This window comes from Palaemon carinicauda, chromosome 8 (assembly GCF_036898095.1).
Source record: "Palaemon carinicauda isolate YSFRI2023 chromosome 8, ASM3689809v2, whole genome shotgun sequence".
Lineage (NCBI taxonomy): Eukaryota > Metazoa > Arthropoda > Malacostraca > Decapoda > Palaemonidae > Palaemon > Palaemon carinicauda.
Genome location: NC_090732.1, coordinates 154,081,301 through 154,104,583, shown reverse-complemented (window position 1 = coordinate 154,104,583; position 23,283 = coordinate 154,081,301). Strand labels below are relative to the sequence as shown.

At 43.1% G+C, this 23,283-nt stretch overlaps 1 long non-coding RNA gene across 4 annotated transcripts in view; it reads right to left on the bottom strand.

Annotated features, from left to right (window-relative positions):
- LOC137646038 (uncharacterized) overlaps nucleotides 1–19,989 on the bottom strand; it is a 34,824-nt gene extending 14,835 nt beyond the window's left edge. For 3 of the 4 annotated variants that reach the window (XR_011045384.1, XR_011045385.1, XR_011045382.1), the window contains exon 1: nucleotides 19,736–19,813. This is a non-coding gene — a long non-coding RNA (uncharacterized lncRNA). Of the gene's footprint in view, nucleotides 1–19,735; nucleotides 19,814–19,924 lie in introns of those variants that run through there. The other variant, XR_011045383.1, reaches the window with a different exon arrangement.
- Between the last annotated feature and the right edge of the window lie 3,294 nt (nucleotides 19,990–23,283).

Below are 23,283 nucleotides of genomic sequence, written 5' to 3'. Positions count from 1 at the left end.
TTTCAACAAAGACAGTAATTTTGGTAATCAAATTATCAAGGAAAATACAACTAGGATTATCTTTTGCTGATTTATTATCATAATTGCACAAATCTTTGACAATATATTATCGTTAGTTGGTAGGGCTAGAAATATTTCTTTTACGTGTTTCTCTCGGCTAAAAATGCTTGGAATATTTTAGAAGACTTCAAGCTTCACTAATGAAGTTATTAGGACAATTTACTCCAATGATTCTGGTAGAAATTAAAAAACCCAAATCTCTTAGAAAGCAAATGCAATAGTATAACAGGTCTACTATATCTGATTAATTGTAAAAATTTCTTACTCCCTCTGCTTAAATTGAAAGTATTTGAATTTAGTTGATAGTTCAGATTTTTAAAAAATTCAAGTTTTTCAAATGAAAAAGAAATGGAAAAATCTGGCAAAATTTGTAAATCTTTAAAGATACAGGTAACGAATATTATGAAGCAAATGAAGAAACAAAACATTTGAATGTGGAACAACACACAGACTTGATAAGAAAAAACAATATTTATGAATGTTGTAAATGGAACAAAACCTAAAATATCAATCAATATAATTCTAAAACTGTCCCGTGACGTCATGATCGCTAAAAATATAAGTATTTAATTAAGCCCTGATATTTTGATGATACTTCCCCAAATTCAGCAATACTGCAATAAAAGTAACTTGTTAATGTAAGAAATTTCAATCCTACCTTAAAAAGGTATCTTCTGACAACACCTACCTCTTGCTTTAATAGTTTTACATCACATGATATTTATTGTTGCTTACACCAGGCTGCTGACAATTAATGCAAGCTTTATTGATATTTGATACGTTAAAAGATAATGGTGACAATGCTAAGGTTTAATCTCCTTTTATATGAACCTAAGACCTAATGTAAATTTGCAGTTGCGTCAAATGTCAACAACCATTAAGATATCAATTGAAGCAAATAAAATACTGAACCAAGAAATGAGAAATAGGGAAGATACCATAAAATATGTATCATATATATATAGTTACTTCAGACAGATTAAGGTTTAACTCCTCATAGGCGAAAATAAACATCCTTGTGGTTTAATCTTTTAAGATAATTACATTAGTTTGAAGTAATGTGTATGGTTTCAGGATAATTTTCAAGTTGATTATAAGGTAATTTCGGTTTTTGGGCTCAGCCATGGCTTCCTGATGGAAGGTTCCTTTTTGGTAGCTTCCTTGGGTATATCACAACTAAATATTCCCAGAGAATTTAACCACAGGTTATCACAGAATTCTAACTTCTGGAGCGAGTATCCTAAAGGTTTCCCTTTAAGACATCGTATATCAACAGGGGACGCATGTATTAACGCGCCACATAGCTATCTACACCCCAACCAGAGTTAACACTTCGGTGTGTAGGGGCGGAGAATAGCTGGGGAGCCGTTCCACAGCTAATCTCGTTCGTGGCTACTTTTGGTACTCGAGACTTAAACAAACGGGCGCCATTGCTAAATTACGTCACGTCCGTCCTCATCCTTCTTCTAGTAGCTTGCCTTGCTAAGACTGATTTTCCCTTGTGTATTTTCATCAGCTTGCATCTTCGCTATGTCGCTACCTTCGGCCTCGCCTTCTTCTGGAAAGTTGAGTATAAGGTTCCAGTAGTGTTTAAATAAGCTCTGACCGTAAAGTAACTTTTACTTTTCGAGATATTTGATGTTTTGTGGCAGAGCTGTGCCTCGACCGGACCGGCCATTTTATGGCGTCGCTGTTGTTTTGCATGCCTTACTTAGATAGCCTCAACAGCGTTTTCCGGCCTTATTAACTAATCGATACGATTAGTTATTTAGTCTTCATAGCTAGGAACTTTTATATCGTGTTTTGACGCTTTTTATCGGTCATCAACTGACCCCATACCAGTTGGCTAGTATAGCCCCTAGGCCAGAGCGCCTATATCAGTGTTCATGCATGATATTTATCAGTGATCCTAGGTTTATTTATGAAGATAGTGGCATTATTTTACAATACTATTGACTGCGATGAAAGTTTTCGCCTTCAGGGACCAAATAAGGGACAGGTTAGATAGTGTGTCATTCTAACCTAACCTACAAGTAGGACCCCTATATGCTTCCTTCATCCCCTGCCTTAGGGCACCCCCTCTGTGTAGCCTTGCTCCCCCTACCACGTAAGGGGATCAAGCTCATATCAGAGTATTATATCGCTTTTCTGTCCTCCCTAAGGGAATGATCCCCCCTTAGGGTTGCATCCGAGAATGAGGAACGGCTAGTCCTTCCTCTATTGCTGGGGCTAGGTTTCCGACCTTTCCTGCAATAGCGATACGTCTTCCAACCTTCCTAGTTCAGGGTGTGACATCCCTGCTCTAGGTTAGGTTCTGGAGGGGCTAGTTCTGTGTCTTGCTGAAACGATCCCCATGCACCGTTTTCAGACAGGCTGCCTTACCTTAGGCTAGGGAGTGTCCTCCCTTCCTTGGTGGCCGCTCTGGTACAGAACCCCCTCCACAGAAGACCCTTCTCTTCTCCCCTCCCCACCTATCTCTTGTATGGCCTAGCCTATGCTTAGGTTAGTCTATACCCATCTGTCCCCTGTCCTACAACTCCTCCCTAGGGTGGAGTGGTAGGGCTACCTTGAGCTCCTGTGTGCAGTCCGCTCTGGTACATATACCCTTCATAGTGTCCTATGGGGTTAGCCACTAGATGCGTTCTGTCTACAAGGGTTCTCCCCCCTCTTGGGTGTTCCCTGCCCTCCCTTGGGCTCCCTTAGCTCCCGGTCCTCTACGGCCCCCGCTTCTGGGTGATAGAGCTAGCCTCTATCATGGGTACACCCACTTCTGTCTCTTTCTCTATCCTGGTGCCGGTCCCTTCCCGCCTCTACTGCGTGATACCCACCTCCTACCTTGGTGACTTACCCCTTGCCCTCTGCGCTGCTAGTCCCCCGCGTGCCGGGGGATTTCCGCCTACCGCCGGCGCCTAGCCGATGGCCTTCCCTCCTTCCTCATAGCCTCAGTCGTCCGTCCACCGGCCGGCCCCCGGAATCCCGGCATCCACTGCCGGCACTTCGGTTCTGCTATAACCATCCTTGTCCCTGTCACCAAGCCGGCTACCTCCGGCTGCCGGAGCCGCCGCTCCCTGCCGGCGTCCCGCCGCTGTGCCGGCGGCCGCCACCCTGGTATTACTCTTGACTTCTATATTGTCTTCCTTAATGCCAGAAACTCTGCTGGAGCGGCCTCCGGCGTGCCGACGGTCTACCGGAGCCTTCCGGAGACGTCAAGACGACTTGCACCCCCTTCTACTAGCTATCATCTGATGTTGATAGCCCTACATCGCAACCAGATGACTATTACGTAAATGGATTGGTATTATCTTACCGTTCTATTAGTAACCATGCTGTCTTCTTGCATATCACAGATTTCCAGCATGCTGTGTGTATCTTAGAACGGCTGGTTGCCGGAAACCGTTACCCTATGGGATCTTCTAGTTCCCAATTCTAGAGTCTAAGTGGCCTCAGTCCTAGCCTTATATCCTTGACAATTTCCAATAGAATTCCCACTGCCCTACGGACATTCCATCTTGAATTCTATCCTGTGCCTTCGGTCACAGCAGATTGTCTATGGATGAAGGTCACGGTAACAAGCCGGGCGGGTTACACGGAGTATGTATCTGTCTCCTTCTTTCCGCCCATTCTCTGTGCATCACATTTAATGTTAAAGTTAAAATTAATCAGTTAATATTTAACTTTGGTTTAAGAGTCCTCCTTATGACTCCCCCATACTCGTGTTCTCTTTCAGGAGGAGCAACTGAAGTGCGACCACAGCTTCTGTGCAGTGAAGCGCCCGCACTTTAATGGACACACGGCGTGTAGGACCCACACCCCTTGTGCCAACAAGAAAGGGGATCTAAAGTTCCGGGACCCGCAGAACTGTACGGTCTGCCAGGATCGACTGGGCGACGCGTTCAACAATCCTCCCTCAGCGGAGGTTAGGGACGCTTCTCGAGAGAAGCTACGCAAATGGGTGCGTGGCTTCCAGAAGAACGCCACTGGACCGTACCTTGCCACTGAAGACATGAGGGCCTTATTGTTCCCAAAGGCATCCCCAGATTCTGTGGTCCCCAAGGATCAGATCCCCACCGTCCAGATAACGGTGGAACCCGATGTTGTCATGGCCCAGTCCATGCAAGAGTGTCACCTGGATGCCGACAACGAGGAACGTATGTCGGATATTTCGGAAAACACTGAGAGGACCCTCATGGCCCAAAACGCGGAAGATGAAGAGGACCAGGTGGATTACACAGAGTCGGAGCAGGAGGTCGCGCCACCTTCCATCCCCGCCCCTACTCCTACACCGACGGAAGTGTCTCTCCCGTCTACCTCCGCTACCTCAGACCCCATCCCATCCGCCCAGGAGATGTTCCGCATGATAGAAGCCCTTATGGACAAGAAGCTTCTAGTGACACACGAGTACATCAGGTCCATGGGAGGTTCCAAAGAATCGAAGAAGATTTCGGTTAAGGACCTCCCGATATGCTCACACGCCAACCCCTGGAGGTATGCTGAGCATATGATCATCGCAACGGGCAGGATCTTCATCAGCGAGAAGATCAGCTCGGTTGCCCTGGAAGAAGTGGAGTTCTTCCCGAGCTTTGAGGCTTACCCGGACTGTTACGTCCGGCTTCGATCCAAACCTGCCTCTAAAGAGGAGACCGAACCAAAGGAGGTGATAGTTTTCGATCTCCAGAAGGCCCAGGCTATGCTAGCCAAAGCTGTTAAAAGTAGGGGCTTTACCTGATCAATGCTCCCGGCACTGAGCAAGAAGCATCCTACCTACGTCGCATCCGACGACGCAGTCCTTCCCTTTACGGAAAAGGCCTTCGCTGCGTGTCACAAGGCAGTGGAAGAAGGGAAGCCCTGTCCTGCACTGGAGGAGTGCAGACCCTTCTCCATGGTGACTCCCCCCAACGCTCGACACTGGAAGGATATCCAGCATACCTTCGTGGTGGGAAAACTAGATCCTGACGTGGCTGGACGTCAGTTTAATGAAGACCTCCCGAAACTTAATGACCATCTCCTTCGTCGGGAACAAGACACGAAGGAAAGGCTCGCAGCATCCATGTCCCTCCAAGTACAGCTTGACGTCATGGCTGGTGACACCAGAGTCCCCGACCACTACATGGTACTCGCCAAATCGCACATGGCGACTGGTAAAGGACCTGTACAATTTCATGACGGCTCTGAGAGCCTGTCGTAAATTCGTGTTCTCAAGTGCCACAGTGAGACACGAACCCCGGAGACTGATTTCCTCCAACATCTGGGGTAAGCACCTCTTTCCCTCTGACCTTGTGAAAGAGATCACCGACAAGGGCGCCACTGAGAATAGGAACCTTCTCAACAAGTGGGGCATGTCGAAAAAGAGGAAAGCCTCTCAGGACGATGGCCCTCAACCTAAGAGGAAATCCTCCAAGCCAAAACCCCAGCAACGTCAACAGAGACGGCAGTTTCCGGGACCCGCTACTCCCCAAGTGGCTGCTCAGCCACAACAGACCTTTCAGCTGGTCACCCAACCGGTTTTGTCCCAGTCACCGGTTTTCACCCCTGCCTTTGAGCAACAGAAAACTACCTTTTGTCCCAAAGGTAGAGGCTCAAGCAGAGGTGCAGGCAGAGACGCCTCTCGCCGTCCCTCCAGAGGCAGAGGAGGAAAGAGAGCTTGCGGCCGAGGCAGTAAGCCCGGGACACCAGAAGCAATGAAGTGCTTCCGGTGGGAGGAAGACTCCGCCAATTCCAGGATCGCTGGACCTTCGATCCCTGGGCACACAGCATCGTCAAGAAGGGTCTAGGCTGGAGTTGGACTCAACCACCCCCAACCTTCCAGCAATTCTTCCAACAATCAACCCCCCTTCTGGAAGAATATGTCCTAGATGTCTTGAACAAGAAGGTGATAAGGAGGGTAAAGTCAACCAGGTTCCAAGGGAGACTGTTTCGCGTCCCCAAGAAAGACTCCGACAAGCTCAGAGTCATTCTAGACTTATTCCCCCTCAACAAGTTCATAGCGAACAACAAGTTCAAGATGCTGACTCTTCAACAGATAAGGACCCTTCTGCCTCGAGGTTCTTACACGGTCTCCATAGACCTGGCGGATGCCTACTGGCACGTTCCAATGAACCACCACGCTTCCTCCTACCTAGGATTTCGACTCCAAAGAAAAAGCTACGCCTTCAGGGCCATGCCCTTCGGCCTCAACGTGGCCCCTCGAATCTTCACAAAGCTGGCGGACGCCATAGTACAACAGCTCCGCCTCCGAGACGTCCAGGTGATGACCTACCTCGACGACTGGCTAGTCTGGGCTCTATCGCCCAAGGATTGTTTAAAATCCTGCAGCAAAGTCACCCAGTTCCTAGAACACCTGGGATTCAAGATAAACGCAAAGAAATCTCGCCTCTCTCCAGCTCAGAAGTTCCAATGGTTAGGACTCCAGTGGAACCTTCAGTCACACCGCCTTTCCATCCCCCAGAAGAAAAGGAAGGAAATAGCAGGGTCTGTCAAGCGACTACTGAAATCCAAACGGATCTCAAGACGCCAGCAGGAACGAGTTCTAGGCTCTCTACAGTTCACCTCAGTGACAAACCAGTGCTTCGTGCACAGCTAAAGGATGCTGCGGGAGTCTGGAGACGTTCTGCATCCATCGCTCGAAGAGACCTCAAGAGACTGCTCCCAAACAGACTTCCGCTTCTCCTCAAGCCGTGGTCGGAAGCGACGGCCCTGAAAAGGTCCATCCCTCTTCAACACCCACCTCCATCACTCAACATCCACACGGACGCTTCGCTGGAGGGTTGGGGAGGTCACTCCCACCAAAAACAGGCTCAAGGCACATGGTCTCCCCTATTCAAGACGTTTCACATCAACATCTTTGAGGCCATGGCGGTCCTTCTAACACTGAAGAAACTCTCCCCGCCTCCCTCGATCCATATTCGTCTATCCCTAGACAACTCGGTGGTAGTTCGATGTCTCAATCGCCAAGGCTCAAGATCGCCCCAGATAAATCAGGTGCTTCTGACAATCTTCCGTCTGGCAGAGAGGAAGAAGTGGCACCTGTCTGCAGTTCACCTACAAGGATTCCGCAATGTGACGGCGGACGCTCTATCCCGGACAAGCCCGATAGAGTCAGAATGGTCTTTAGACGCAAGATCATTCTCCTTCATCTCTCACCAAGTCCCAGAACTTCAGATCGATCTCTTCACAACGAGCGACAACAATGAACTTCCTCGATATGTGGCCCCGTACGAGGACCCCAAGGCAGAGGCAGTGGACTCCATGTCACTGGACTGGAACAGATGGTCCAAGATCTACCTGTTCCCTCCCACCAACCTTCTGCTGAAAGTCCTCTCCAAGCTGAGAACCTTCAAAGGGACAGCGGCCCTAGTGGCTCCCAAGTGGCCCCGGAGCAATTTGTACCCCCTGGTCCTGGAGCTGCAGCCCACGCTGATCCCTCTCCCGGGCCCAGTTCTCTCCCAGCAAGTACAGAAGTCGACTGTCTTCGCTTCATCATCGAAAATCAAGGACCTTCATCTCATGATTTTTTTTCCCTAGCCGCGAAGAAAAGGTTTGGGATCTCGAAGAAAAGTCTAGACTTCCTCAAGGAATACAAGACCGAATCCACAAGACGGCAATACGAATCATCTTGGAGAAAATGGGTCTCATTCGTCAAGGCAAAAAATCCTACAGAAATCACCATTGATTTCTGCATGTCCTTCTTTATTCACCTTCATGGACAGGGCTTGGCAGCCAACACTATTTCTACTTTCAAATTGGCCTTGACTAGACCAATGTTGTATGCCTTCCAGATTGATCTGTCCAGCGACATCTTCAATAAACTGCCGAAAGCATGCGCTCGTCTACGCCCAGCACCCCCACCGAAACCGATCTCCTGATCTTTGGACAAGGTGCTCCATTTCGCCTCCAACTTGGATAATGATTCATGCCCTCTCAAGGATCTGACTCAGAAAGTTATATTTCTTTTTGCTCTTGCTTCAGGAGCCCGAGTCAGCGAAATAGTGGCATTATCAAGAGAAGAGGGTCATATCCTGTTTACTGACTCAGGAGACCTTACCCTCTTCCCGGATCAGACGTTTCTCGCCAAAAACAAATTACCCACCAAAAGATGGGGCCCTTGGAGAATATGCACCCTGAAAGAAGATGCCTCTCTTTGCCCAGTAGAGCGCCTCAAGGTCTATCTTCGCAGAACTTCGGACTTTGGTGGAGGCCAACTCATCAAAGGAGAAACATCGGGCAGCGACCTGTCACTGAAACAACTAAGAGCGAAAATCACCTACTTCATTCGCAGAGCGGATCCTGACAGTACACCCGCCTGTCACGATCCTAGAAAAGTTGCATCGTCTCTGAATTTCTTTCAGAGTATGGATTTCGAAAGCCTTAAGAGTTTCACAGGCTGGAAATCCTCGCGTGTTTTCTTCAAACATTATGCGAAACTAGTGCACAAAGTCAAACATTTTGTGGTAGCCGCAGGTAGTGTTATGAAACCTGCACCTAACTGCATAGAACTGAGTTACTTGGGACTCACTCTTCGAGTGCCTATGTTGACTCTCGAGTGATACGTAGTGATGTCGTAAACACTTAGTGCTTTTCATATAACTGTTCTTATCCCAGGTGAAATGTCATAGTCGTCACACGAGTGCCGCATGCCTAGAGCATGATGGGTTTTATTTTAAAGACTGACGTTCCTCGAGAACGAGTGCCTACTAATAAATTTGAAATTCTCTTTCAGATTCAAGAGCAAGTCTTTCATTACTATGTACATTATAATTTGTTGTAAATTAACTTTACATATATTGCAATTCATTAATATTCTCTGCAATTGTGAAATAAAATTTTTATTTTATTATTTGTGCGTCTCAATCCGCTCCTACTTATACTATGAAATACATGTCTGTCATAGTTTTATTATCCCCTTCCTCTAATGGTTGATGAAGATACTAAGGTCTCAACCCTTATTATATATTCACCTGTGCAATGTAATATTCCAATACGAATACTTACTCTCTTCATACCTTAGAGACCAGACAATTCTCCATTAACATACAGGGCCTAACCACCACTTGTCTGCCATTGAGAACGTTCCTATATGAATGCCAACCATTCAGTCTTGTCTCCAAGTTCTTCAGGTTCTTCTAGCAAGGCGAGTAGCCCTTCGATAACCACTTTGATCTCGGCATGGCCCGTGGGAACTTCACTGCCAGGGGGGCAGGAGGGTCTCTTCCCTATGGTTCTTCTATTAAGATTACTATGCTACCCTGTTCAAAGCCCTTGGCACTTACTCAAATAGGGGAAAATCTACCACGATACATTGATTCTCTGGTTTTCTTCCATCAGGATGCCATGGCTTGAGCCCAAAAAACGGATTTTGAGCGAACCGAAAAATCTATTTTTGGGTGAGATAGCCATGGCGTCCTGATGGACCCTCCCTGCTACTTCGTCCATTTTTTCAGGTCCCACCCTGTCCTGCTGTATCATGGTGATCGGCAAGCAACTGGCTTCAGGATGAGGACGGACGTGACGTCATTTAGGAATGGCGCCCGTTTGTTTACGTCTCGAGTACCAAAAGTAGCCACGAACGAGATTAACTGTGGAACGGCTCCCCAGCTATTCTCCGCCCCTACACACCGAAGTGTTAACTCTGTTTGGGGGTGTAGATAGCTATGTGGCGCGTTGATACATGCATCCCCTGTTGATATACGATGTCTTAAAAGGGAAACCTTTAGGATACTTGCTCCAGAAGTTAGAATTCTGTGATAACCTGTGGTTAAATTCTCTGGGAATATTTAGTAGTGATATACCCAAGGAAGCTACCAAAAAGGAACCTTCCATCAGGACGCCATGGCTATCTCACCCAAAAATAGATTTTTCGCTTCGCTCAAAATCCGTTTTTGCTGCTTCAAATTTAAGGAAATTTGAAAAGTTTTATGGTACTTTAAGATAAAAAGCAGCAACATCCAAGGTAATATCCACATGCTCAAGTTTAAACCCTGTGTGATATGCACAAAACTTGCGTAATACCTTCAGCCTGTGTGACACAGCACAAGAAGCTTTGCCAGAATAAAACTTCCAGGCCTCTGGAATAGGAATGTCAGAGATCTAAGAAGATAAAGACTTAATTTCAATAGTAGGAAGAGGTGCAATTTGAGAGCAGCCTACATAAAAAGTGGAAAAACGATTTTTTGAAAAGTATTTAGTTCCATCTCATAAAACTTAAACACATTAATGAACTTGTGATAATGTATTGAATGTTCATATATTGTAATAATAATAATAATAATAATAATAATAATAATAATAATAATAATAATAATAATGTAGGGATGTAGGAGTACGGACACGAACCCCAAGGCATCCCACCTGAATGGGTGTACCCATGATAGGGGCTAGCCCTCTCACCCAGTGGCAGGGAGCCGCAAGCGGCCGGGAGCCAGTGTAGCCCAAGGAAGGGCTAGGGAACACCCAAGAGAGGGAGAACCCCTGCGGACAAAACGCATCCAGTGGCTAACCCCATAGGACACTATGAAGGCTATAAGTACCAGAGCGGACTGCACACAGGGACTCAAGGTAGCCCTATCACTCCACCCTAAGGAGGAGTTGTAGGACAGGGGACAGATAGTTATAGGCTAACCTAAGTATAGGCTAGGCCATACAAGAGATAGGTGGGAAGGGGAGAAGAATAAGGGTCTTCCATAGGGGAGGTTCTGTACCAAAACGGCCACCAAGGAAGGGAGGACGCTCCCTAGCCTAAGGTAGGCAGCCTGAACGGTGCATGGGTACCGTTTCAAGCAAGGCACAGAACTAGCTCCCCCCAAGCCTAACCTAGAGCAGGGATATTACACCCTGAACCAGGAAGGTTGGAAGAAGTATCGCAATTTCAGGGAAGGTCAGGTAACCTAGCCTCAGCAATAGAGGAAGGGCAGGCCGTTCCTCATTCTCGGACGCAACCCTAAGGGAGGATCATTCCCTTAGGGAGGACAGAGAAGCGATAGGGTGAGCTTGATCCCCTTACGTGGTAGGGGGAGCAAGACTACACAGGGGGAATGCCCTAAGGCAGGGGGTGAAGGGAGCATATAGGGGTCCTACAGTTACGTTAGGTTAGAAAGGCACACTATCAAACCTATCCCCTATATGGTCCCTGAAGGCGAAAACACTTGCATCACAGCAAACAGTATCATAAAATAATGCCACTATCTTCATAACTTAACCTAGGATCACTGTAATATATCATGCATGAACACTGATGATAGGCACTCTGGCCTAGGGGCTAGACTAGCGAACTGGTATGGGGTCAGTCGATGACCAATAAAAGAGCGTCAAAACACGATATATAAAGTTCCTAGCTATGAAGACTAAATAACTAATAGTATCGATTAGTTAATAAGTCCGGGAAAGCTGTTGAGGCTAGCTAAATAAGGCATGCAAGACAACAGCGACGCCATAAAATGGCGCGTCCGGTAGCAGCACGGCTCTGCCATAAAACAAAATATCTCTAAAAGTAAAAGTTACTTTAAGGTTAGAGCTTATTTAAACAATACTGGAACCTGGTACTCAACTTTCCAGAAGAAGGAGAGGCCGAGGGTAGAGACATGGCTAAGATGCAAGTCGATAAAACACAGGGAAAATCCGTCTTAGTAAGGCAAGCTACTAGGCGAAGGATGAGGATGGACGTGACGTCATTTAGCAATGGCGCCCGTTTGTTTAAGTCTCGAGTACCAAAAGTAGCCACGGACGAGATTAGCTGGGGAACGGCTCCCCAGCTATTCTCCGCCCCTACACATCGAACTCCATGTGGGGTGCAGATAGCTATGTGGTGCATTAATACATGCGTCCCCTGCTGATATACGATGTCTTAAAGGGAAACCTTAAGGATACACACTCCAGAAGTTAGAATTCTGTGATGACCTGTGGTTAAATTCTCTGGGAATATCTAGTAGTTATTTACCCAAGGAAGCTACCAAAAAGGAACCTTCCATCAGGACGCCATGGCTTGAGCCCAAAAAGAAACTGAATCCCCTGGCCTGCCTAACCTAGGCTAGGTTAGAGAGTCCCGAACCAGGGAAGGCAGTTGTAGGACAAATCACTAGGGCACGAGGAGGAAGGGTCGTAACCCTACCAAGTGTGGACTAGGGGGAAGGGCAGAGCCCTCCCACCTTTGCCGACCAGCAGAGCCCAAAAGGAGAGTTCATTCACCTAGAGGGGGAGCTGGGGGCAAACGACTGTTACTAGGTTCTGTCCCAAACTCAAAACTCATGTGCTATGGCTAGGAGTGGTTAAGAAAATCCTAGCCTAGTCCTACCCGAATACGATTCGAGGTAGGGAGGGCTAGGATGTAGCCTAAGCTACCTCAGAGGGAGGATATTACCTTGAATAAGGTAAATGGGGAGGATAGGAAGTTACCACAGACCTACGTTAGGTTAGGGGCAAGGGAGTCCACTACCCTTAGTATACTTCCTCGAAGGCGAAAACATATGTACAATCACTGAATCTTATATGTATAAATGCCTAAAATCTTCATTCCATACATTAACACTTATTATATCATGCATGAGAGTAAACAGAAACCGCCTAGGCTATCAAGCCTAGGGGCTAGGCTAGTACACTAGCATACAAATCGGCTACCTATGCTCGCCGAAAATGGATACTATCAGCATAATATAACATTCCTAGCAATGAAGACTTAAGTTGTAAATGTTTAGAAGGGCGCACCCGTTTATCAAGTATTGACGACGAAAAACGGCAAAAAACAACCAGATTATTGTTGCACATCGCATAGAAACATGAGGAAATTTATAAAAAAATTAACAGACTTAACTCCTACACAAAATGTAAGCATAAACCTACTACTACAATTAAGGGGGACCCCAGTGGGAAGCGGGGATTTGGGGTGGGGGGAGGAGGAGAAGTTATTTTTCGCGGCACTACCGAACCTAATACAACCACCTACCCTACCCTGGGGGCCCTGTACCCCTACCTAGGCCTACCAGGGGAGGGGGAGAATCTGCCCCCCCCCCCTGCGACCCCCCTCAAGGCCACAGTGATTTTCAGGGCACCACCGAACCTAAGACACCCACCTAACCTAGCCTAGGGGCCCTGTACCCCTACCTAGGCCTACCAGGCGGGGGGGCTCTGCCCCCCCTTACGACCACTACCTAACATCCATCAAACCAATTTCAAAGTGATGGTACTACTGTATACATCGTTATACTATCACCATTATAATATACTCTATAAATCAATGAAGCTTGCCTTAAACTGTTGGTTGGTAAAGATGTGCGGCTGCTTTGAGGAAAACGTGAAGCCGTTGCGATGGTTACCTGATATGCAACTTCAAGTAGGAAGTGGCCAGGTACCCGAAGAAGTGTTTTTTCCTCCTACCATATTTCGGCACTAAATTCTTCACGTCCCGCCACTTCCTCTCCACAGTATTGGTATGAGCCTGTGTCTGGGGATCAACAAAGTGAAGGCTGTGGTTAACAGTCAAATGCTTAAAACCTTCCTCTGCCAGACAGTTATAAGCTCACCAACAGTCAGAAAATATGGTTGTGCCTGGCTCGATCCTCTCCTTAATCAGCGAGAGCAGGGTGTCACGATCCCGGGTTTCCACGGGGACCAGAAAAAACACTGGTGATTCGCGGCAAATACCACCAAATGCCTACTGGCCGTCTATTACTCGGCCAACATATTTCCGTTTGCTGAATTTGGACTTCAATTTCGACTATACAATTGTTGCCGCCAATTTTCTTGCTGCCCCGAAATACCCAATTAATTACAACTTCCCTGCAAAATGAAGACCAATCGCATACAGTACATTTATCTAATTTCAATTCAGAAATGGCCACTTCATAACAAAACTAGTTTTGAACCCACAAAACTAAATTTTAAATTAGTTTCAATGTCCAGTTTTCCTTTTGAAAACCAGGTACCCACAAACAGACTTTATATGAACAACGCTTGCGTCTACGTCCTTTCGTAATGTAAGACTTATCACACCTAAAACAGTTTCTTGTAATCAACCCTACACTTCGTGACAATGCGGACTATTTTTATATTGTAAAATTAAATTGTGTGGCACAAATCCACAAGCTTTTAGATTTTCCCCGAATAGGCTAAAACAAATTCACCATAACTTAAGAAACAGTCAGCACAAGAAACTAGAATTTCAATTTCTTGTGCAATATCAGATGACTTGCTTGCTACGGCCTCCATGTCTAATTACGAAATAAAATGGCTGGGTAAGAAAATATATTGCCGCACTGTGATGGGTAAGAAAATGTATTGTCACACTGATTGGCCAAACGTGAAGACATCATAGTGAACTAGTTTTTCTGCGGGTTATAGTAGTTACAGGGCTCATTTGAGCTAAAAACAAAACAGTCAACAATAACAACAGACTTAGAAAAAATCTGGGAGGAAGACAAGAGTAGCGCGAGTTTGATAGTCTATATTTTTAATACTAGTGAATTTCACTAAATTATCTCACTCTTATACCACTATTTACATACATTCCTACACATTCTATAGTAAAAATAAATTGAATATCATTGATATCTTCATGCGGCCCTCTCCTAGACATTAACCGACTAAGTAACTAATGCTGATAAGTAGTTATAAGACCGGGTAAGGTTGTTCTGGCTAACTAAAAGCATGCGAGGCGAACAACCGCGTCCAACATGACTCCTCCGGTCAAGGCACAGCTCCGCCACAAAACACTGTATTTCAAGATTAAAAGGCATAACTTTATGGCTAGAGCTTAGTTATACAATACAACAATATGGTACTTAACTTTCCAAAAGAAGACTAGGCTGAAGATTGCGACATACTGGATCACTTAGCGAAAAACTGGGAAAAGCACCGTCATAAATGCTACGTGTAAAGGAATGACAATGGCGCGCTATGGCGGCGTCATCCAAGATGGCGACAGGATGTTAACGTCGCCGAGTACCATAACAGTAACTGTGGAGGAGAACTTCGTAACAGCTCTTCCCATAACTTGCCACTCTTGCCCCCGGAAGCGTAAACGCTATGTGGGGTGCAGATAGCTGTGGCGTGTCAAGCATACGTCCCGTTATTATACGATATCCTAAAGGGAAACCTTATGGGTACTCACGCCATAAGTTAGAATTCTGTGACACCTTTAGTTTAATTCTCTGGGAATATCTACTGTAGTCATATATACCCTTAGGAACCTTCCATCAGGACGATATGGCTTGAGCCCAAAAAGATATATATATTTCTGAAACTATTCATTTGCGACGGGAAAGTGTCATTTTCGAATAGGGCATAAATTTTTCTATAAGAAAACTTAGATTTTTACTAGGTTACATTGCCCAGTAATACACTACAATACCGAAAAATCTTTCACATAACGGTAAATGTGTAGGAGAGCTCCGCGCTCGATTTAAAAGTTTCTAAAAGTAGAAAACGAAAGAAAACAGTAAATTAGAGCTACAGTTACCTTGAAACTGAGATAATCCTTCTACAACCACCTAACTCTTACACAGAAAATGTAAGCATAAACCTACTACTACAATTATGGGGGACCCCAGTGGGAAGCGAGGTTTTTGGGTGGGGGGAGGAGGAGAAAAGTGATTTTTCGGGGCACTACCGAACCTAATACAACTACCTACCCTACCCTTAGGGCCCTGTACCCCTACCTAGGCCTACCGGGGGGGGGGGGGGGGGGGGGGGGCTCCGCCCGCCCCCCTGCGACCCCCCCTCAAGGCCACAGTGATTTTCAGGGCACCACCGAACCTAAGACACCCACCTAACCTAGCGTAGGGGCCCTGTACCCTTACCTAGGCCTACCGGGGGGGGGGGGGGGGGGGCTCTGCCCCCCCCATACGGCCACTACCTAACACATCCGTCAAACTAATTCCAAAGTCATGGTACTACTGTATACATCGTTATACTATCACCATTATAATATACTCTATAAATCAATGAAGCTTCCCTTAAACTGTTGGTTGGTAAAGATGTGCGGCTGCTTTGAGGAAAACGTGAAGCCGTTGCGATGGTTACCTGACATGCAACTTTAAGTAGGAAGTGGCCAGGTACCCGACGAAGTGTTTTTTCCTCCTACCATATTTCGGCACTAAATTCTTCACGTCCCGCCACTTCCTCTCCACAGTATTGGTATGAGCCTATGTCTGGGGATCAACAAAGTGAAGGCTGTGGTTAACAGTCAAATGCTTAAAACCTTCCTCTGCCAGACAGTTATAAGCTCACCAACAGTCAGAAAATATGGTTGTGCCTGGCTCGATCCTCTCCTTAATCAGCGAGAGCAGGGTGTCACGATCCCGGGTTTCCACGGGGACCAGAAAAAACTCTGGTGATTCGCGGCATATACCACCAAATACCTACTGGCAGTCTATTACACGGCCAACATATTTCCGTTTGCCGAATTTGGACTCTTCAATTTCGACTGTACAATTGTTGCCGCCAATTTTCTCGCTGCGCCGAAATACCCATTAATTACAACTTCCCTGCAAAATGAAGACCAATCGCATACAGTACATTTATTTAATTTCAATTCAGAAATGGCCACTTCATAGCAAAGCCAGTTTTGAACCCACAAAACTTAAATATTAAATTAGTTTCAATGTCCAGTTTTCCTTTTGAAAACCAGGTACCCACAAACAAAGACTTTATATGAACAACGCTTACGTCTACGTCCTTTCGTAATATAAGACTTATCACAATTAACTGTTTCTTGTAATCAACCCTACACTTCGTGACAATGCGGACTATTTTTATTTTGTAAAATTAAGTTGTGTCTGGCACAATTTTATTTTGTAAAATTAAATTGTGTCTGGCACAAATCCACAAGTTTTTAGATTTTCCCCGAATAGGCTAAAACAAATTCAAAGTAACTCAAGAAACAGTCAGCACAAGAAACTAGAATTTCAATTTCTTGTGCAATATCAGATGACATGCTTGCTACGGCCTCCATGTCTAAGAACGAAATAAAATGGCTGGGTAAGAAAATGTAATGTCGCACTGTGATGGGTAAGAAAATGTATTGTCACACTGATTGGCCAAACGTGAAGACATAGTGAACTAGTTTTTCTGCGGGTTATAGTAGTTACTGGGCTCATTTGAGCTAAAAACAAGACAGTCAACAATAACAACAGACTTAGAAAAAATCTAGGAGGAAGACAAGAGTAGCGCGAGTTTGATCGTCGATATTTTTAATACTAGTGAATTTCACTAAATTATCTCACTCGTATACCACTATTTACATACATTCCTACACATTCAATAGTAAAAATAAATTGAATATCATTGATATCTTCATGCGGCCCTCTCCTAGACATTAACCGACTAAGTATCTAATGCTGATAAGTAGTTATAAGACCGGGTAAGGTTGTTCTGGCTAACTAAAAGCATGCGAGGCGAACAACCGCGTCCAACATGACTCCTCCGGTCAAGGCACAGCTCCGCCACAAAACACTGTATTTCAAGATTAAAAGGCATAACTTTATGGCTAGAGCTTAGTTATACAATACAAGATTATGGTACTTAACTTTCCAAAAGAAGACTAGGCTGAAGATTGCGACATACTGGATCACTTAGCGAAAAACTGGGAAAAGCACCGTCATAAACGCTACGTGTAAAGGAATGACAATAGCGCGCTATGGCGGCGTCATCCAAGATGGCGACAGGATGTTAACGTCGCCGAGTACCATAACAGTAACTGAGGAGGAGAACTTTGTAACAGCTCTTCCCATAACTTGCCACTCTTGCCCCTGGAAGCGTAAACGCTATGTGGGGTGCAGATAGCTGTGGCGTGTCAAGCATACGTCCCGTTATTATACGATATCCTAAAGGGAAACCTTATGGGTACTCACGCCATAAGTTAGAATTCTGTGACACCTTTAGTTTAATTCTCTGGGAATATCTACTGTAGTCATATATACCCTTAGGAAGCTACTGAAGGAACCTTCCATCAGGACGATATGGCTTGAGCCCAAAAAGATATATATATTTCTGAAACTATTCATTTGCGACGGGAAAGTGTCATTTTCGAATAGGGCATAAATTTTTCTATAAGAAAACGTAGATTTTTACTAGGTTACATTGCCCAGTAATACACTACAATACCGAAAAATCTTTCACATAACGGTAAATGTGTAGGAGAGCTCCGCGCTCGATCTAAAAGTTTCTAAAAGTAGAAAACGAAAGAAAACAGTAAATTAGAGCTACAGTTACCTTGAAACTGTGAGATAATCCTCCTACAACCACCTAACTCTTACACAGAAAATGTAAGCATAAACCTACTACTACAATTATGGGGGACCCCAGTGGGAAGCGGGGTTTTTGGGTGGGGGGAGGAGGAGAAAAGTGATTTTTCGGGGCACTACCGAACCTAATACAACTACCTACCCTACCCTGGGGGCCATGTACCCCTACCTAGGCCTACCGGGGGGGGGCCTTCGCCCCCCCTGCGACTCCCCCTCCAGGCCACAGTAATTTTCAGGGCACCACCGAACCTAAGACATCCACATAACCTAGCCTATGGGGCCCTGTACCCCTACCTAGGCCTACCGGGGGGGGGGGGCTCTGCCCCCCCTTAAGGCCACATTGAGTTTCAGTTCAAACGAAACAAATTCAAATGAAAACGCCTTTTGCAAAAAAAGGAACACAAACTTAAAATTAGTCTCAATATCTAACTTACCTTTGAAACAAGACACTAAAAAATTGCACCTCCTCTTCCTTTTCCCACGAGTAACCACACTACGATCACACCGGAATGCTAATTTGTTGTAATCTATATGGCACACATTTTCACAATTAGGGCACTTTTTCTCAGCCAAAATCAAACCATGACGTTGAGCAAATGCAATTAGCAAATCAACTTTCCCTGAATAATGTACACAAAAATCCCCATAAGAAATAAAGCAATTGTCACAAGTGACACAGTCGGAACGGGATGAAGGTCCTGCTAACTACACCATACTTTACGGCAAAATGAGCTTTTCGGTTTAAAGGGAGATCCGAGACGTGCAAAAATATTCCTCCGCGGAACTTCACGTAAACTGTGGTAACTAGTGGAAAAATAGCAGGGATAAGTGAAGTAATAAGTGTCAGCATTGGCTAGATTTGTAAAAACCGCCATGATTGGTTTTCAAACAGTGTGACGTCAAGAAAACACCTGTTATTGGTTAGAATAGCATTGAGAACTAGTCTACCATACGCAGTAAGGTGGTGAAACAGCTCATTTTAGCCAAGACATCACACAGTAAACAAAAACAAACACTTAGAAAAATTCCAAGTGAAACATAACTATACACACGAATATCTTCGTTAAATAGAAGCTGCTCATATATTGACTATTATATAAGCGTTCTATATGATATAATAGTGAATTGTAGGTGTTTAAATTCTTCAAGATCTTCCGCGGAGCTCTCCTACACATTTACCCACATAACACTACAGCAAACAACCTTACAGAACAAAACTAGACCTAGCCCAACCTACATAGCTAAGAAATCACTACCAATGCAATCAGCTCAGGTCTAAGGCTGGCACCAAAAACCTAAATATCCACAGTTTAAATAGCTAGGCTAGACATTACCACAATGACCCATTTTATGAAATCAACAAAACGCTGTAATTAAGCACTTCAAATTTTATCATTAGACCATCCTGGTCAAACGTTGCGGCTACTATTGATCGAGGGTATACTCACAGTATGTTGCTGGCAGACCTGTCCTGGAAGTGCTCCTGCTGTGACACCTTGATCTAATGACCTGCTCTCCACTCTCCATCCTTACCTCTTCAGTATCCACCACTAGTTACTCTAACATTGAATAAGATTTCAGAATTTAATAACCTATGCACGACATAACACACAACTCTTAGAAATACTCTAACTCACCGTCTAAGAGTTTAACGTTATCGTTTCTGACACTTCAACTCAACTAATCTTGTCACTTGACAGGCTGACAGCGTCTTAACGCTTGTCTTCACCCCTGACGTAACTAGGATCAGGGTTGCCAGGTTTTCTAAATGAAAAAAGGCCAACTTCTAATCAACAGAAGATTTAAAAGGCCATCCCAGTAGTAGAAAAGGGCCAAATATATAGTATTTAAGAACCACCTTTTTTCATATTACTAAAGGCCAACCAAATTAAAATAAAAAGGCCAAATTTGAGGTTTTGTGGCCTGAAAAAGGCCAAACTGGCAACCCTGACAAGGATGACAAAACAACGAAGTAGGCATTCCGAGTTGATGGTCTGCTTTAGTGTCCTTGTTTAATTAGTGGCGCCATCTACATTTAAACACCAAAACTAGTCGTATTTGATGACTTTTGTCATTGCCTTGGTGTTCATACTGCCGACTCCCACACTCTGATGGAGGTGGGATGCCAATGGAAGAGAGAGATGGGTCATTAAATTTTCTAGAATTAAAATAGTATATATCCTCATAAAATTCTAGACTCAACAAGCCAAGATTAATGCTCCAAAAACATCTCAAAATACACTGAAATGTAGGACTCAACATTATCTTTCTAAAGATATTTGAAATGCAGGACTTAAGATAATCTCAAAATGATATCTTTTTTTTTATTAGCTATTTATATAAACTCGACACCATATAAACAGTTGTGTAAATAAATAGACAAGTAGAGTTTTTTTTTTTAACTAAGAAAATTATAGATTAACAGAACTAAAAAAAAACTTAATAAACCACATCGCCAGCAGCCACCATGGGACCTAGAAACCCAAAATCTCAATAACTAAACCGGGATTCTTCAAAAAAAAAAAAAATTAACAAACACTGACTTGGTAGGCCTACACCAATGATGTGTTGCTGAAACTTTCCATAGAAAGATTTCTGTAAAAAAATAAGAGATGTGTGTATATATATATATATATATATATATATATATATATATATATATATATATATATATATATATATATATATATATATATATATGTGTGTGTGTGTGTGTGTGTGTGTGTGTGTGTGTACCAGTCCCGAGTATTATAAAGTTTAACCAAATCTCAAAACACCAAACAGGTGTGGCTGCAGTAGAAAAATATTTTTTTAAGGATTCTTATTTACTTGGAATATACTTCTTCAAAAACTCATAGCTGGGCAAATTCAATAGGATAAAGATGCTGAAAATATTTTCGATTGATTTTTATATAATTCTTCAAGATTTTCTTTTCAATGAAGCTTGTATATCAACATACAAAATTTTAACAAATTTGGGTTGAACAGTAAAACAGTATAAGTAGGCCCATGGGTTCATCGGGTCTGACCAGTCTAATATTGGAATATTGCAATATAAATATATTGAATCATGTAGCCTACAACAGGTACATATAATTTGCAAATAAGAACATGAAAGAGAAAAAGGTTAATAAAATTCTGGATAAACAGGAATGTTATATTTTGGTTAAGGCTTTCAGAAAAGCCCCTTGAAGGCGAGGATACATATATCACATGTTGGGGGTTTTCGTCTCTGCTCACCTAACCACCCTTGGACCAATCCAGTGTACTTAATATTTGTAAATGTTAACCTCTTCCTCTAACCCCTTTCATTTAGAGCCTTTCTTTCTTATACAAATAATATTACTTTAGTCAGAGGTGTCTAAAATTAGTTTACTGCAAGTTCAATTATTTTCAGTTATTTCCTCCTTTCATTTCGTTCACAACAATAACATATAGTACACTATATTAATTGATTAAAAAAATTAGATTATTCTGTAATTGACGTGTAATGTATTATAGAATTCTTTCATATATAATTCATGGGGAATTTGAGTTGAAATCCACCTTTCGTTGATAATGGAGTAAATTTTGGCAACTTGTTTGCAGCAAACCAGTTTTCTAGACAATAAAAAAATGTTCAACGGAAATTATAGATACAATGCATATGGATGTACCATTATTTTATAGAACTATAAGAATACTAGTATTGTACATAATGTAATTACAAAAGCATAAATACAAAATTACCAGCCAGAAGATAGACTATTATGTGGTACTGATAAAATATAGCCTATGTAACCGACTCAATTTAGTTTTTATTTCTTTTTTCTATGGCATCAAAATGTTACTTTCAGTCTAGCAGGTTTATTTCTCTGGTGAACTAGTTTGCATAAGAGATTACTTTAAAGTGGTGAATAAATAGGTAAACGATTATGCAGGCAAATAAGAAAATAAGGCTAATACACAGTTGTTTAAATAAATAGACAAATTATTGGTAATAATCAAAATCTGAGAGCTAATGCATAATGTTAAAATAATACATTTTAATGATGATTATTATTTTTATCATAATTACTGTATTAGTATTGTTCTATTAGTTCTTAGCTAACTTTCTAACCTCCCTTGTAACGAATGTTTTATAGAGTTTCATAGAAAAAAGAATATCGTACAAAGAACCATTCTGTAGTCTGCTGACAATGCTTGATAAACCTGGCACTCTCATAAACTCGTGAATCTATTTTCCATGAATACCTTGTTTTGAATAAATAAAGTCCCCACACGTTTAATAAAAGTATACAGTTCATTTGACTGATACGTTTTCCATCATAAGGCAGTGATGACTTGAGATCTCTTTTCATACTATTAGGCGATCCAAATTGTAAAAAAAAAAAAAAAAAAAAAAAAAAAAAAAAAAAAAAAAAAAAAAAAAAAAAAAAAAAAAAAAAAACATTAACAAGTTTATGACATAACTTTAGCTATATATTTAGTATCTTAAGTTCAGATTAACAATTTTAACTGAAACTATGACTACATTAAGGGCCCCGCCAGGAACATATATTTTCCTGTTATCTAGATAACATAAATTTAACTCTGTTCTTCAATATTTCAGAGTCTAATCTATTCTACTATCTATTACCATCAAAGGGTCCCCCCTCTATTTATACGAGCAACAATTCTCACTAACATTATCCATTTAAATTTTCCTAAATACTTTTGTGAATTATGAGTAAAATGTACATGGCCTGAATTTTGGATTTCATTTTATTCTTCCTACTGTTTTTGTAATGTTTAAATTCATATTCATATTTTATCTTGAATAATTCCAACTTATCATTAAAGAAATAATTTAGATAAATACCTAACTATGCTGCATCAATTTCATTTCATTCCGAATAATATAAGGTACAGTATATTACAATACTGAGCAATTACGTATGCCATAATTTACTTTATCACACAAAACTATTCTATCTTGTCTATGTTTTGGTAATTATTTAAAACCAAATTCTTTACT